This window comes from Macrobrachium rosenbergii, chromosome 42 (genome assembly GCF_040412425.1).
Source record: "Macrobrachium rosenbergii isolate ZJJX-2024 chromosome 42, ASM4041242v1, whole genome shotgun sequence".
Lineage (NCBI taxonomy): Eukaryota > Metazoa > Arthropoda > Malacostraca > Decapoda > Palaemonidae > Macrobrachium > Macrobrachium rosenbergii.
The window spans coordinates 33,899,538-33,915,575 of NC_089782.1; the positions used below are offsets into that span (position 1 = coordinate 33,899,538).

At 34.1% G+C, this 16,038-nt stretch overlaps 1 long non-coding RNA gene across 2 annotated transcripts; it reads left to right on the top strand.

Moving 5' to 3' along the window:
* The first annotated feature begins 1,687 nt into the window (after positions 1–1,687).
* On the top strand, positions 1,688–14,685 carry LOC136828223 (uncharacterized). Of its 2 annotated transcripts, none has more exons than XR_010849963.1 (5): positions 1,688–1,886; positions 4,795–4,903; positions 5,741–6,104; positions 6,621–6,714; positions 7,503–14,685. It is a non-coding gene; the product is annotated as an uncharacterized lncRNA (long non-coding RNA). The 2 variants fall into 2 exon arrangements; XR_010849964.1 differs by lacking the exon at positions 1,688–1,886 and adding an exon at positions 2,084–2,310.
* Positions 14,686–16,038: the final 1,353 nt, after the last annotated feature.

Consider the following 16,038-nt stretch of genomic DNA (forward strand, 5'->3'; position numbering starts at 1 on the left):
TCTCTCTCTCTCTCTCTCTCTCTCTCTCTCTCTCTCTCTCTCTCTCTCTCTCTCTCTCTGTCAAGTTCTGATATATCTTGGTAATCTTACAAGATCCCTTGGTGACCATATGTATGTGGGCATTAAAAAGCACTTAGGTTAAGTTTGTTGTTTATTTCTGAATAATTTATGCAAAACTTCAACGAAGTTTTTACATTTTCAAAAGTTAAAAGTTCGTGCGCTCTCCTGGCCAGTAATTCGTCTGCTTTGTTTTGTGTTACCAAAAGTTCTTAAGCGGAAATCCTCAAAGAATGTTTATTTTTCAACAAAATGCAAATCACTGAAAATTCTATTTAAGATATATAAAACTTATTGTGTACTTATTGTATAAAAATAGAAATTCAGTTGTATGGTTGGATTTTTGAATGAAAGAAACAATAAGCTTTTATTAGAAATCACCAGCTGACAAAACAGAGTAGACGAATTTCTTGCAGGGAAACAGGCCTAAAAATAAAGACTACGCCTGTGGAATGAAATTGTTAAAAGATACTAATAAACTGTTTTTCATGATAATATCGTAAACATTGTATATTTTTGTTTTAATCTGCCTAAGTCTAATTCATTTAATCATTATTAACCTTATATCAAAAGCCTTAAAGTTACGCTGTTTTGATAAGTTACCAATGATAATTTTGTATAATAATTATCTAAGTAATTAACGAAACTTCAGCCAACTAGTCTTAGTAGCTAATTAGTCGTTATTCATCACTTAATTCATTTGCATACTGAAGAGAGTGATTTTTCACACAGTGCTCTTAAAACCATAGACTATGTCTTATGTACTTGCAAGATACTGCTATTAACTATGTTTATCCTTATTTCGCCTAAATCTTTTTATTGTGTGCTTGCGGAATCGATGAAACGCATTTTTATTATATTAATTTCGTTTCCATAGATAATAACCTCATTTTCCATGCAACGATTTCAATGTTATTGTATTTACTTTTAGTTCCGTTTCAGATTGTGAATTATGTCAGCTTCCATTTTACAAGACAACTTAATAAAATCTGCGATAAATATATAATATTTCGAAAAATTAACTTTTTAAGCTATTAAGTTATATGATTAATTTATTTTTCTTGGGTACGTTGAACTAATACTAATTTTAAACAATTTTTTAAATATTACGTCGTTTTTTATTTTAAACGAGCATCAACTTTGATCATTCGTATTGCCGTTTCTTTTACCAAACTTTGATGGCAAAATATCTTGAAATTTCATCACTTTTAAACAAAGCACACCGGTAATAGCTGTTTATTATCACTAAATAATAATTGAAGTAGGGTTAATTTATATTTAAAGCTCAAAATAAAATTATTATATTTTTATTTATGAAATTAATGAAGCTTAGACAATAGCTACATATTGCAAAATGCCAGAATTGTAAGAGTTGCTATGTAATGTTTTTATTTTTTATATATTTCAGCATTTTAATGAGACCAAAATGAATAAAATTTAGGATAAAAGAAAACAAGAATACATCTTTAATATCTTTGTCATCTCAATTTGATAAATTTTTCCATTCTACGGGAAATTCAAGGTTAAATCTTTGATGTCAACAAATAAAGTTGTCAGTTATTATTTATTATTTGTTTTTTTTTTTTAATTACCCTAAATGTCAACAGATGGCGTCAGCTGGTCCAAAAAAGCCGAAAATCAATTACGAAAACGTTATAAAACCGTTTTATAGATTGGATGACGAATATTTTACAATATTTTAATTATTTATATTTAATTTTTATTAAAATATAGCTGAAAATAAGTAATTTTTATAGATAAGATTGTAAATAATTCTGCCTCTACCAAATGGAGGACGGCAGCCATCGAGCGAGGACTATGACGCTTTCGTAAGAACGTCTAATATTTTTTGCTGTTTCTTTAATATATATTAATTATTCGGTCCATTTTAACTGCAGTTTTCTTTAACAATTGGTTTTTTTATAGTTTTATAATATATCAGCTGTCCTAAGGAAGGGATTTTCAGTTTAAAAGTATGATGTTGAACCATTCATTTAGCCTGGGTTAATTGAATCTGCAACTCAGAAGTGTCGACAAATACCGACATAAGTATTTTTTTTAAAGAGTTTGTTACATCAACTATCAATTAAACAGATAAAATTTTCAGAATCTGTCAAATAATGATGTCAAACATCGTTCAAAGGTGACTGGGATTGTATTAGAGAAACGTCTTGTGACTTGATGGATGTAGTCATTAACCCACCAGCCGTGTCATTTTGTTGCATAATTGACAATTCTCCTTTATTATACCGAGTAAGTCTCGTCCAGGCTTAGTAAAAGTTCATTAATGAATGTATTGGTGAGGTTAAAGTGATATATGATTAGGTTATAACCTGCTAAAAAAAAAATATAGCCTTTAAACATCACTTCTAGTCGGCCATGTTGTACTCTTTAAGACTACCTCGTAATTGTGGTGTAGGCTTTTTAGCAATACATCATGTTTTAAATTTGCTGTTATGAGTAATAATGAAATTGTATATTTGCCATGGGTAGCCAAGACTGTAGCCTCTAGCCTAAAACTCACAGTAGGGGTTTAGGCAGGAATGTATTCAATGCTAAGGTTAGGCTGTATACCAATTGATGGCTAGGTAATTGAATCTTGACATTATTTTTTATATTATCTTGCGACTGAGGACATAAAATCCCCCTGAAGTGATTGAAAGATTATTTTGGTAGAAATCCTTGGATGTTTTGACAATTTTTTTTTCCATGAACCTCAGAAGTTAGTATAAGAACTTTTGGTAGTTTTTTCATGTCATTTTTCAGCCAGTGAAAGTGCTGGCAAAATTGCAGGAGAGTGAGATATGGATTAGGCAAAGGAATGGAAGAAGTGAGATCTGAAGATTCTAGGCTGTGTTGTAGTGTCATAAGAAGTGTACCTCAAGATACGTGTAGAAGTTTAAAGATAAAGTAGGTTAAGGTGTATGTATAAGACGTGGTGAATTATTTTTGGTTTTAGAGTGTAGCAAGACTGAGGAATCGTCAGGAGATAGATGCTGGTTCAGAGAGTCTGGCTGTGGTGTGAACTAGGAAAAGTGTGTTAAATGGTCTTTTTCGCAATCCGTGGGCGATGTTACGCAATGGAGCCTTAGTTCTATCGGCAGTACTAGTATGAATTTAGGGCTGTTTTCAGGATGACAGGATCAGGCTCCTGTACTACCTCCAAATAGAAGCTTAGCCTAGTCCATGTTTCCGATGTTTAGTGTTATTTGGGGGTCCAAAGGAGGCAAAGCATGGTTTAAGGCAGTGTAATTGAGATTGAGTCAGGTCAGATGAATCGTCAGTTGGGTAATAAAGTGGTAATATTGCTTTTCATGCTTAAAAGCAATTACTGTAGTGAGTGAGGTTTTGAGCATTTTAGGTTAAACATACATCTATTAATTTTCAGCCTTGATTGGTTAGCTTTCTGTATTGGCATGTAGTTCATCAAAAGTTAATGAATTGATGACAGTAATGCAAGTTACACAGGATTTATAGGTCTGATAATAGGAGAGTTGGTGCATTTTTGTAGGTTAGGTTCTTTAAGTATCTTGTACTATAGATGTAGGCTCCCCAAGTATTTTAAGTCAAAACATTCTCTGACATAGCCTGTACGTGTACCCCTTTTGCACTTTTTTGCTGCGATGCAAAATGTTAGGCTATTAAGAGAGGAAAGGTGTTACAGGATTGATCTTTTCGTTTGAAAGTATAAGGTGTTTGTGGTAAGGGGCTGAAAATATTCAAAGGTAATGAAAATAATTTCTCCTAAAACAACGGATATGTAGTTACAGTAGTTGCTGAAATTGAGAAAAGGTTGTTGTAGCAAGTTATTACTCTGTTGTGCAGTAGTCCATGTGGATGCTTAAATAGACATATAATAATATTTAGAATGTTGTTTTTCCCAGTTGTTAGCTAAAAGCACTTGGTTATGAAGCTGCCTTGACCTGATTACTCATTTTATCCTAGCATCGGAATTTGGAAATTGACATAATGCCAAAGGAAGTAGGCTAATTTGCTCAAAGGGACAGATGGTTGCCAATCATGTTGATTTCCTTTATGGCTGAGAGTGCATTTATAAACGTGGTATGGTATTCTTAAGAGTGTCCGCATTTAAAGGTGTTTGAAAGTCACTGCATGTAAATAAGGCTGAATGGAACATTTTGTTATAGTATTTGAGTCAACAGGAAAGGGCTCTGACATGTATTAGAACTTTGGCATGCTTTAGAATTTTTCATTGATAGTCTGAGAAACTGGTTTTTGCATGAGAAATACCATTATTCATTACAGTAGTTCTCATTAGCCACCAACTAATATGTGGCCATGTCTTCATATATTTCCCATCCTCCTACAAAGGCGGTCAGAGAAAAACTGATCTAATGCTTCTGAGATGGTGGTATGGGATTGGCCATCTCCCAATGCCACCAATTCCTTGTAACTTTTATTTTAACCGGACTCCAGCTGGCGCTAGAGAATTTTTCCCTTGTGTTAAGACAGCAAAGTTATGAAAAATATAAATTGATTTAAAATTTGTCATTTTGGGAATTGTAAGCGTGAAAGTGAGGGAAACTGTTCAAATTCAACGTTGTTGCAAAATATCAATGAAGTTTTTCTAGTGCTGTAACAGAATGGCAAAATATGAATTAGGTAACTTATAACATACAAGATATCTCAAGCATATAGACTTTGTTGTAGTTGTAAGGTATGTTCACATGTGGTAGCATTTTAAGACATTACAGTAATAACTGTGTTGTTTTGTAGGTCTGCAGTCATCGTGCATGATGAATATCATCATTTCCACTGCAAAGGGGATTGAAGTAGCTGGAACTTTCTACAACAATCATCATAATGTATCCATTACTACTGAATGGTAAGGAAGTATGTAGTATCATTTATCTAGATCTAATCAAAGATAAAGAATCGTATGATTTTATTCAGTACAGTAGACATATCTGAAAACATATTGGACGTTAATTTAGGTACAATTTATTTGCTCACTGATCCAGTTGTTAGTAAAATGGAAAGCAGAATTTCATAGTGCACCTTACGCAGTGTACTGTAGACATTATTTGAGGCTCTTTGCAGCGTCCCTTCAGCCCCTAGCTGCAACCCCTTCCATTCCTTTTATTTTACCTCTGTTCATATTGTCTATCTGCCATCTTATTTTCCACCCTCTCCTAACAGCTGTTTCATAGTGCAACTGCGAGGTTTTCCTCCTGTTACACCTTTCAGACCTTTTTACTCTCAACTTTCCTTTCAGTGCTGAATGAACACTTAGGTCCCAGCAGTTGCAAATTCTGGGTAGAACTGCCTGTAAGTCGTTGACTTGGATTCAACCTTTTTGTGACATGTGATCAGTTACAGACTAGTGTGTATGACATTTTACTGTACTGTGGATGAACCCTTTCATAGAATGCAAGTTGTAAGTAGAGCAATTGCCCTTCAGGTTTTTAGCATTGAACTGTGCTTTTACGAAGGGTATTCAGACTGCTTTTCTAACATATAATGAACTTTGAAATTGGGCTTGTTCCCAGTTGTAATTGGACACCCAATTTTTGTACAGTACTCACTATGTAAGGTCAGATGGTATGTAGGTAAACCATCTTGACTAGCACGTAAGGAAATTTTTTGTATTCAACAAGGTTTTAGACTGCATCAAATATCCCAGTAAGTTTTCTTCACAGAGATACTGTATTCTTATCCGCAGGTTTAGTACTGCATCTAGTGCAAGATAGTCACTTAACTCTCAGAATCTTCTAGCAGAGGAGGGCCCAAAGAATGGAAAATGCAAGAGAAGGATAACAAACCACAAAGATTATGGTATCAATTGTTCAAGGTCGTGTCAAGAATGAAAGGAATGTACAATAAGAGACAGTGGCTTCTGACTCAGGGGTCAGCCGCAAGGGAGAATGACCTTTGACTATGGATCACAGAAATGGACTGCACATAAATCTAACAAAGGAAAAGTAAAGAAGAGGGAATAAAATCAGAAGTAGAGAAATGCCCAATGGAAATCTTTGAACAAACTTTGATAACAAAAGTTTACATAGCTGCTTGCGTAGAAATCTAAGGTCAGTGTCAGGTTTGGTAATCGTTGAAACCACTCTTCACTTCAAAGAACCATTGGGTAAAAATTCATTAGAAGTACACGCAATATAAACAGGACAGTTATTCCTTGCAAGTATGACTAAAGCTAGATGTAAAATCTATAAACTTTTACTTTCGTCTTATCTGCTTAGAGAAGGGTGGCTTTAGATTTAGTGATCACTATTATTGTAATCTTAAATACCTTGCAAGTGTTTTGCAGAACTTGATGAAGCTTCTCTACTTGAACCATATACTTCTTTAAAATATGACTAATTTTTTTATGAGAAAATGATAGTGCAACTTTGAAGTTGAGTTAATGAAGCAGTGATGCTATCACATGAAAGTTTATTAATTTTTCTTGCAATTTCGCTTGGTGTTTCTGGAAGATTTTAAAATAATGCTCAACTGATTTTGACCTGTGTACAAGATTTCATAGCATTTTTTATAGCAGTGGCTTGAACATACATTACCAGGATCTGATATGTGTTTTCTTCCTGCAGGCAGAGTATCTTGGAAAATTGCAGTCAGTATGAGGAGTCGGAGTTAGAGCCCTGCATTTGAGTGGGTTAACACTTGTTTGATGTATAGATAAAGGTAAGGCTTTGATAGAATTTAAAAATGTTCTATTGAAGTGTGGGTTAATATGTCTCTAAAATACTGTCAATGAGTGACTATATAAAGTAGAATCTAATTTGGTGTTTATACACAAAGCAGTCCACCTATTAAGTTATAATAACCATCAGTAAATTATGTGGAATTTTGTCCCAGCCCAACAGGTATTTAAAATGATTGTACAGCATATTTTGTTAAATCCTGGTGTTTCAAAACATTCTGATGTTTGTTTAAACTCTAATGGACATAATAGTTATTCAAGAATACCCAGTGTACAATCCAAGTAACTTGATGGCGTATTTTCAACTTTGGATATCTTCAACGCTGAAAGTTTTCCCTATAAATTTTGAATCTTTAGAAAATTATAAGATTTAAGAAGAGCTCTTTTGAGAGCTGTGAAAAGTTAGTAATAATAATAATAATGTTATTTAATGCGGACATAGAACTATTTGCTGTATTTTGCCAATTGAAACTTGGACTTGCAGACTTTTAATTTAGTGAAATTTGAATTACAGTTCAATGTTTGAGTACTTTAATATATACTGAGGCTGGGACTAAATAATAATGATAATATATATAGTAGCTGTGACTAAAAAAAATTTCATTAAGGTGTCCTTGATGAAAGACCACAATAAAGACACCCAGCACTAGTCCGTATCCCTCTTGGTAATAGGGACTTCTGTATAGGATACTTGGAACCTCCTAAAACCTAATAAGCCAAAAGATCTTTATGCCACATAATGTCATTAACTACTTCTTCATCTCTTCAGGAAACTGGCTACGTCTATAGCTGGCAAACATAAATAAGACAAGTTGAGTGTACACTAGTCTCAAGGTGAATTTCTATAATTATCCGCTATGACGAAGAACTCCCAGTGAAGTTCTACAGTTACCTACTATGATGAAGAATTTAGCTTCAAGAGACAGCAACATTTTCATACATTAAATATGTTATTGTTGTCAGTGTTTTGGATCAAGTAGGAAATGATCCCATTAACATAAATGTTGGACATGATTATATGCTAGGAATATGTATCAAAGACCAGATTATTTTCTTGATTACAGTGTAGGATAGGAGGTATTTCTGAATTTAGTTTAATTTATATTTCAAATTTGATAACCTGGAGAAATTGACATTAAAGGAATTAAATGAAACATATGTTCATAAAGTTTGCCATGAAAATTATGCATCTTACTTAACGTTAAGCATAAATGAATTAAAAATTAATGTTTAAAGTACTTCAGAGAATATTATCAGGCCCATTATTATCTTGGCATATTTTGAAACACTAGTGGCATATGCAGGTGTAAGACTGAAATATTGTTAGTTTATAGCGGGGCATTTGATACTGTTGACATAGGTAATTTAGCACAGTACAGTATATGAATTTGTAAGCATATGCAGGTTAATACAAGTACTGAGTTCAGGGCTGTTTGTTATACCACAGAATGATATTTTAGGTATGTTAGTAAATGAAATTAAAGGTACATGTTATTGAGTATTTTTATCTTGTTTAAAACTAGACAATTATATCAGTAGACTATATTATGGGTAAAAGTTAAACAGTGCAAATAAAGACTTAAACACAGACGAAGAACACCTGAACGGTGTTCCTCCTAATTGTTTATGTTGAAAATAAAAATAATAAGTAGGCAGGTTTCCTAGACAGAGTTTAGAAGAGGGGCAAGAGGATATGACCTTTCATCGAAGCACTGGTGTGGGTGTCTTTTAGCAGAATTTTTAATTTTTCTTTTGAAGCAAAGGAATTCTCCATGTTTGCCGTACTGTAAAATTGAGGACAACAAGCTTCCTTGGAAGTGGAAATTAAGTTCTGGTTGCTTAGCAAAGCCTTGAGAAATCTGAGAGAAGTTCCTTGTTCAGTCTGTTTTGGGGGTGCCAGATTGAGACCAGATAGCCGATGTCCCTGTGGATGTTTCAACTACGGCACCTATGCGCCACAGGTAGTCGAAAACAGGATAAATGCAGTTGCAGCATTGCAAGTTAGAAGATCAAAGAGGTTGGGACTAGTTAAATATGGAAGTAACAGATGACACCCAAAACTTTATTTTGGTGATAAGTCATTATCCTCTAGCCTCCTTTTCCAAAGAGTGCCTGGTAAAACTGCCGATTCTCTACTCTTATTTTAAACTTAAACACCGAGGAGGAACACTGTTCAGTCATTTGAAAGTCTGTTAAAAGTTTTTAACTTTACCCAGTATAATACAGTTTATTGATATAGTTGTGGATTTTTAATGAACACCAATTCAATCATGAAATTGTGAATTTCTTAGCAAATCCAGATTGCGAGGGCTACACAGAAATTCATAGTATTGCTATTATTTTAGGTATGTAAATTAGTAAGTACCAAATATGAATGTGGTATTATAAGGTGAGTGTGATGACTTAGTGAATCATGTTTTAGGTATTTGGATTAATAACCTAAAGTAAAAAATACTTCTGTAGGAGAAGTTTTTACATTTGTTAAGCAGGATATTTTTATTGAACTTAGGCACACTCGATCGTGAGACCGTTCTGTAATGTACTTGTGTAATGCTGCATTTATAGGTAAACCTCCTTGAAGGACTTAAATTATCTGGAAAACTAGTCAGTATTTTTCACTAGACTAACCACTTCCAAGACTTTTGATACATAAGAGAAATTCCTCCCTTATTGGACTTCTCAGCAATTAGGAGAACTGATATTCAGTCATCTGCTGCTATTAAACAAGTGTCTCTTGCCTCGTAAGGTTCTCACGATAGGTGTAAATTGGAGTAAGGGCAGGTTGAAGAAGTTGGACAGCAAAATGGGAGATTAAAGGGGATTGATTGAAAGTACAGGGATGACATTTAGTAGCCATTTTCTTAAGAATAACTGAGAAGCCATATGACATATAAGTCATGTCAAGTACCAGTGTCATTATTAAGAAGAGGTCTTGACAGAAGAGATCTGTCTCCCCTGAGGAATAAAATCAGTTCGTACGGTGTTTGTAGTTACCATTTACCAAGGTATATCGTGAATGCTTGTGGCTATGTTTACATAAATTGAGAAATTCATGTTTAATATTTCTGAGTACAATAATAGGTTTTTTGTAAATTTTATAAACTTACAGAGTTGCAGTTTTAGATGTATAGAAATTTTTTAGCATAGGGTATAAATAATTTTTTATTTACTTTTTTGTTGATTTTTAGCATGTTTCATACAATTCCCATTGAATTTTAGTAATGTTTGTTGTTACAGTTTATCAAGATATATCTTAGATGCATTTTGTTTTGTTAACATGAATTGTTTGAGAAATTCACATTAATTTTTATAGGCTTTTGTAAACTTAAGAACTTGAAATGTTAAAGTTTCTTGACATATGGATAGTTTTTATGTTAAGTTGTAGATCATTTTTTTAATTATTTTATCTGAGTTTTAACATGTTTCATACAATTTCCACGGAATTGAAGTAATATGGTTCAAGCAAGTTCAGTTAATTGTAATTTTCAAAATCTGAACTCTGTAAAATGTGAATAATGGGAAAACTTTGTAATACTGAAATGTACATTGATTTTGTTGTAGTTTGTATGAGGACTTATGTATTTCAGCCTTTTTGCTCAGTTCTCATTAGGTCTCATAACTTTCATTTAGCTGAAAGATGGCTAGTGCTATGTTGCAGGCAGATGTTCATATATTGTAATTTTGCAATAGACTGCATTTTATCCAGTCAACTGGTAAAATTAAAATTAGCACAACAAAAAAAGCTTGACAACTATTTAAATATCCAGTGTCTCCTTGGTTATGGTACACCATGTGTACATTACAATGTAGGTTTGATGAACTAAATTTGCAGACTGGGAATTATACAAATTGTCCCAGTTGCCCAGTGTCTGCCGAGGTCTAAAGTACCAATATTTTTTGGCTACAGAAACTCGATTTAGACATGAGATATTCTGAATTTATATAAATATTTAGGCATTGCTCCTGGTTCTTACTCTTGCCTTTCAGTGGTTAATAGTCTTTCCTTCTTGTGAACTTCAGTTCACATGCTACATGTTCAAGAGCATTCCTTCAGTCTCCCATAAAAGCTTTTATATATAAACACAGTGCAAATTTACAGCATGACTTTGAAGCTGGTCACTCGAATTCTTGGCATCAGAAAACCATTATGCTTTATGCTGTAATGAAACCCATACTTTATTATAAAGAAGTTTTGTGATTCTCTCTCTCTCTCTCTCTCTCTCTCTCTCTCTCTCTCTCTCTCTCTCTCTCTCTCTCTCTCTCTCTCTCTCTCTCTCTCTCTGACTCAGACAATCACATTTGTACTTTACCAAATCCTTTCCATGGTTCTACGAAGCATCATTTCATATTGCATACTCTGGTGAATTTGCCTTGTATTCCTTATATGCTTTACAGCATAATTGCATGCTTGACTCCTGTTGCTGGAGGAGTCTTGCACACTTGGTATGTTGCTTTTGCTTTTTAACGCCCTCTTCTGTGACTACACACTTTTATTGAAAGTCACAGACTTGGCACCTCACACTCTCAAGCTCGAATTCTTACACACTAAATTCTTACTCTAAACACACTCATGCCAAACGCTTACAGGTGTTCTGTCGTTCCATGATCACAGATGTTTGGATCCCAGGCTGTTAGGTATGACATTGTGGTAAGACTGAGTGTAAAGACATTAGTGTTCATCAAATTCTCAAGTGAATTCCAAAGTTTGCATTGTAAATTTTGAGGAGTTTATTATATTGTGCCCTGATCTAAATTTTGAGTTTCATGATGTCCTAACTTTTGAGAAGGGAGGCTGTATGTTTTTGGTAATTAAGACAAAGTGAGAACTAGAGCAGTGATTTTTAAACATTTATAAATCTGAAATCCGGACATTTGAAGAAAACTTTACAAATTATTGCTCATTATTAAGGGATGTAAGTTGAAGTACAAAAGCCCTCATATATACATTGTTTAGGTAGAAAACTGAAAAGATTATATATGTAAAACTGGAAAGAATTAAAGTAAAAAACTCCTTTGGGTCAGCACTGCAGTGCCCCAAGGATGGAGTGTCCTCATCAGGATGTAAATAACTGGTCAGTTATCAGCTTTGAGGCTCGTATGAAGAGCTGTTTTCTAAGTTAACTTGGTTGCTAAGATGGGAAAAGCCTTTGTATACTGAACTTATGCTTTACCAGATGTATTCCCATTTTCTCAGTCTCATCTGAAGACTTCCAGTCCCTCTCAAATGTGAAAGAAGACTTATAGGTAGTCCAAGGGGAATGGTATGGTTACCACTGAGACATGCCTTAACTTTCATTCTTACGGCTGTATTTGTACCTAAGCAGATGCCCTGACATGTATCTTATGATGTGGTGGAGTGACCTTGTAGATTTCCACAGCCTGAATTTCTTAGCGAACATGATAATGGCCAAAAAAACCTAGTTCATTTTTTTTCTGTGAATGTTAGAAAATCTATGATTTTCATACATTTTGACATGACGTTTGTAGCTTTCTGTGAGATTTCGTGCTGGATTGTCTCCCATGTCTTTTTACAGAACTTGTGTCTTGTATTTAATCATGAAGAAACCGAGGAACATTAAGCAAAAGACATGAATTTACGATATATATCGTCAGACGTTAGTTTTGGTATAAATAACTTTGTAGCTGATTGCAACCCTACCTTGGAGCTCTGTGGATAAATTTACTTGTAGATATTTGTGATCAGAGTTGTTTGATTTTTCAGAGATTTTTGCAAATAAGACTGTCGTCTTTGCACTGCTGATATGGAAGAAAATTACTTCATATACTTAGGTGTAAAAATACTTTATACGAATGATTTCGGATTCTCTGATAATTTATAGGAAAAATTATTTCTGAGAATTATTTATTTGGAATTGACACTCTTTACTTACAACTTATTTTATTTCATTCTTAAAAATATCAGTTCCTGGCCAAGTATATATCAATTTGTTGATATAAAATGCAATTTATAACTTGTAGAACACCATTTACTGAGATCAGAAAGTTTATTTTCTTGAGCAGAACTTAAAATTGTTGCTGGCAGTTTGGTTAAATGTATCAAGTACTTTTTTTTTATGCTATTTTACACAAAACTTTGTCTCAGAAAATTATTGATAAGTATTGAATATGAATTATATCCTGCTAGATGTCTTGAAAGGTATAAATTAAATGGATCAGAAGATGTAGAAAGCTCAAAGTTATCCTTTAGTTTAGTATATGACAATACTTTTAATCATATTCTGGACACATGCAGTTTCTTCAAAAGGGGGTACCAGCTTGGGGCTTAAACGCCTTCGCGTTTTAGGCTAACACTAATTCGTGTACTTGACATAAAGGAGGGATAAATACCATAACGGCCATGTTTTTAGAGGATGTGTAAGAGACCATGCAAAATAATAACATCATCAGTAATTAGAATGAAAAGGGGTGTGTTATTGCGAGTCTTGATGGAATTTTGATCGATGTGTTTGTCACAGAATGAACAGAAACAGGTTTGACAAATCTACTTAGATAATTTGTAGCAATGACATGATGGAGTTTTGTGGTTCTGTGAGAAATATCGAGAATTTACTGAATGCAAAGGCTGGTTTATAGTACAATGGTTTTACATGTCAGTTGAGATAAGGAAATTGTCTGAGTTTTGTAGGGTACCTCACTGATTGAATGCTTAACTGATATAAATGATTCCATTGAAAGGCTTGGTCAGATCTTATAATAGGAGTTGCTTTTTCCTTATAGAAGTTATGCAAGTATTGAATGCAATTTTTGGACATGATTACTTCAGCTGATGATAGCTGATTGCTTTCGGGTGTTTTCTGGAAGTGTTAAAATGCTTACTGAATTTTGAATTGAGTGAATGTCCCCAGTATGATGTGTCTACGTTATGGAGGCACTGTTATAAGGAATTTCATGGTTTGGGATATGTGGTTCAAGATTTGATTTCCTAGCTTTTCATATTGGAATGTAAGGCTGGTATATGTTTTTCATTGCTACGAAGTTGTTTTGGTGAGTCTAACTGTGACATAATAACCTCAGAATTTGCTGGAATGACAACTAATTGTACTTTTACTGTGTCTGATCTTGGGTAACTTGCCTTTAATCCAGACAAACCCAGTGACTACATTTGTAGTCATGAATTACTGTAAAAAATTTGTCATAATTATAAGAATATACTATCTTGCTAATTATACATAGATAGTATCTAGAGTGTATTCTACCTAAAATAGCATAAAAATGTGTTATCTTTGTTCAAAGTCTTAATTCTCTGTCGGAGAAAATGCGACATTCTCGAGTTTATTCAGTGTCGCTACCGCATCTTATTTCAACCTGCGCAATTCAGGAACGTAGGTAGCCTAGCTACCAGTGATATTTATTATGAAGTATAGAGAGACTACTGTTAGCATTTCTTTCTATTCAAGTTTTATAATATACTTTTCTTTATTATGGTATATTCACCTACATTGTTTCAAATTAATTTATAGGTAAACAATGTTATATTGCCCAAGAATCAATCCTCATAAGTTCCTGAGAGATGCTGTTGATGCTATTGAAGACATTGGGGGTGATGTTGAAATTGCTATAACAGGAATACCAGCTGGTAGTGATGGCAGCAATGTGGAACAAGTGGATGACAGGTCTCTTAGAGCACAATAAAATGTTGCCACAGGAAATTGTTGGTGAGGTTGATGTTGTATGTGACGACTTTGAAGAAGAGGCTATTCCAGATCCAACTAACAAGAAGAGAAGACGTATACCAATGTGGAAACATGCCCATATTACCCCTCTACCTGACCTCACTCAGGACAAAAAAAGAAAGGTGCGAAGCATTAGCTTTTAGAAAAATGCTCAGAACGTGCAGGAGTATCTGAATGGGCGGCTTTTGATAAGGTTTTCAGCAGAATGCTAACTCATTTGGTATGTGAGACAATAGGTATGCCAAAAAGAGATAAAAATACGCCAAAATTTTGCGTAAAATGGCTAAAGTTAGTCCCGTCTATGGAATTCTCAACAAATTTTTACTCATGTTTGGAGTACTTCACAAGCATCTAAGCATTCATGAACCCATGGTACCCTGTTTTGGAAGGACCTCAAGTAAGCTGTACATTAGAGGGAAGCCAATAAGATTTGGTTACAAATGGCGGGTTATCACCTTTTCATGTGGAATGCCCTATAAAGTACGCATTTATGAAGGAAGAATGAAAATAACTGCAAGGAACACGTGTTGTAATGGACGGTCTAAAAACCTGAAAATCCTGCATCTCACCTTATATCTTTTGATAATTTTTTACATCCTATGATCTGTTGTCAAACCTGAAACTGCCTGGATACAGAACCGCTGGAACAATTAGAGACAATCGCCTGAAAGGACGCTCAGTCAAAAGTGTTGCTGAAATGAAGAACAGAAGCAGGAAGTCATATGAATGCAGATCTGGTGGAGTTATAGAAATGGGGAGATGAAGTGATGATTCTGTAGTTACACCATGCAGTAACACTTGCGGAACAGACCCAGTAAAACAAGTAAAGCGCTGTGAGAAGAAGAAAGGGCATGATATGATTTCACAGCCTCATATTGTTAAAAATCATAATAATGGAACAGGAGGAGTAAGAAAAATTTTGCTAACGTACTAAGCACTGATGAGTTGATGGTAATGTTCTGAAACTACTACCATTGTGCAAGGTGTAATTTGAAATAATACAATAAAAGAGAAATGTAGTCATGCAAAATTTATGGGGTTACAGGTAACACTAATTGCTGAAACTATACCTATACTATCTGAATTAGGCCAAAAACAGTCAAATATCAATGAATAGGTGAATTTGGAAAGTATTTAGAGGGGTTAGGTTTGTGTGGGTTAAAGCAGGAATCAAGATGCATATCATGAATGTTCTCATTTTTGCATTGATGTGCAATTTACTTTTCATGATGCCAATAGATTTGTGCTGATGTTTCTCAAGTTTTGATCTACTGCATTTTGAGTTTTGAAGGTGACAATATTTATAGAGTATTGGCATTCAGGAAGCACACTGAAAATAGGTAACTTAGGACCAGACATCTTTTTTATGGTGGTTTGGGTTTTAATCAAGTCTTCCTTGTGATGTTATAGAATGAGAGAATTAAAGATTAAAGTGTGACGTTCATAAGTGTTGGTAATAACAATGCAGTAGTTTGGTGTATGAAGCCTTAAAGAGAGTTTGTGATCAACTTTGCTCACAACACTGTGATAGTAAACTTTGCCGTTCAAGAATTCTAGGCTGTCATTCTGAAAAGGTCATAATGGAATTTTTGATCCAGTAAGTAAGGCATT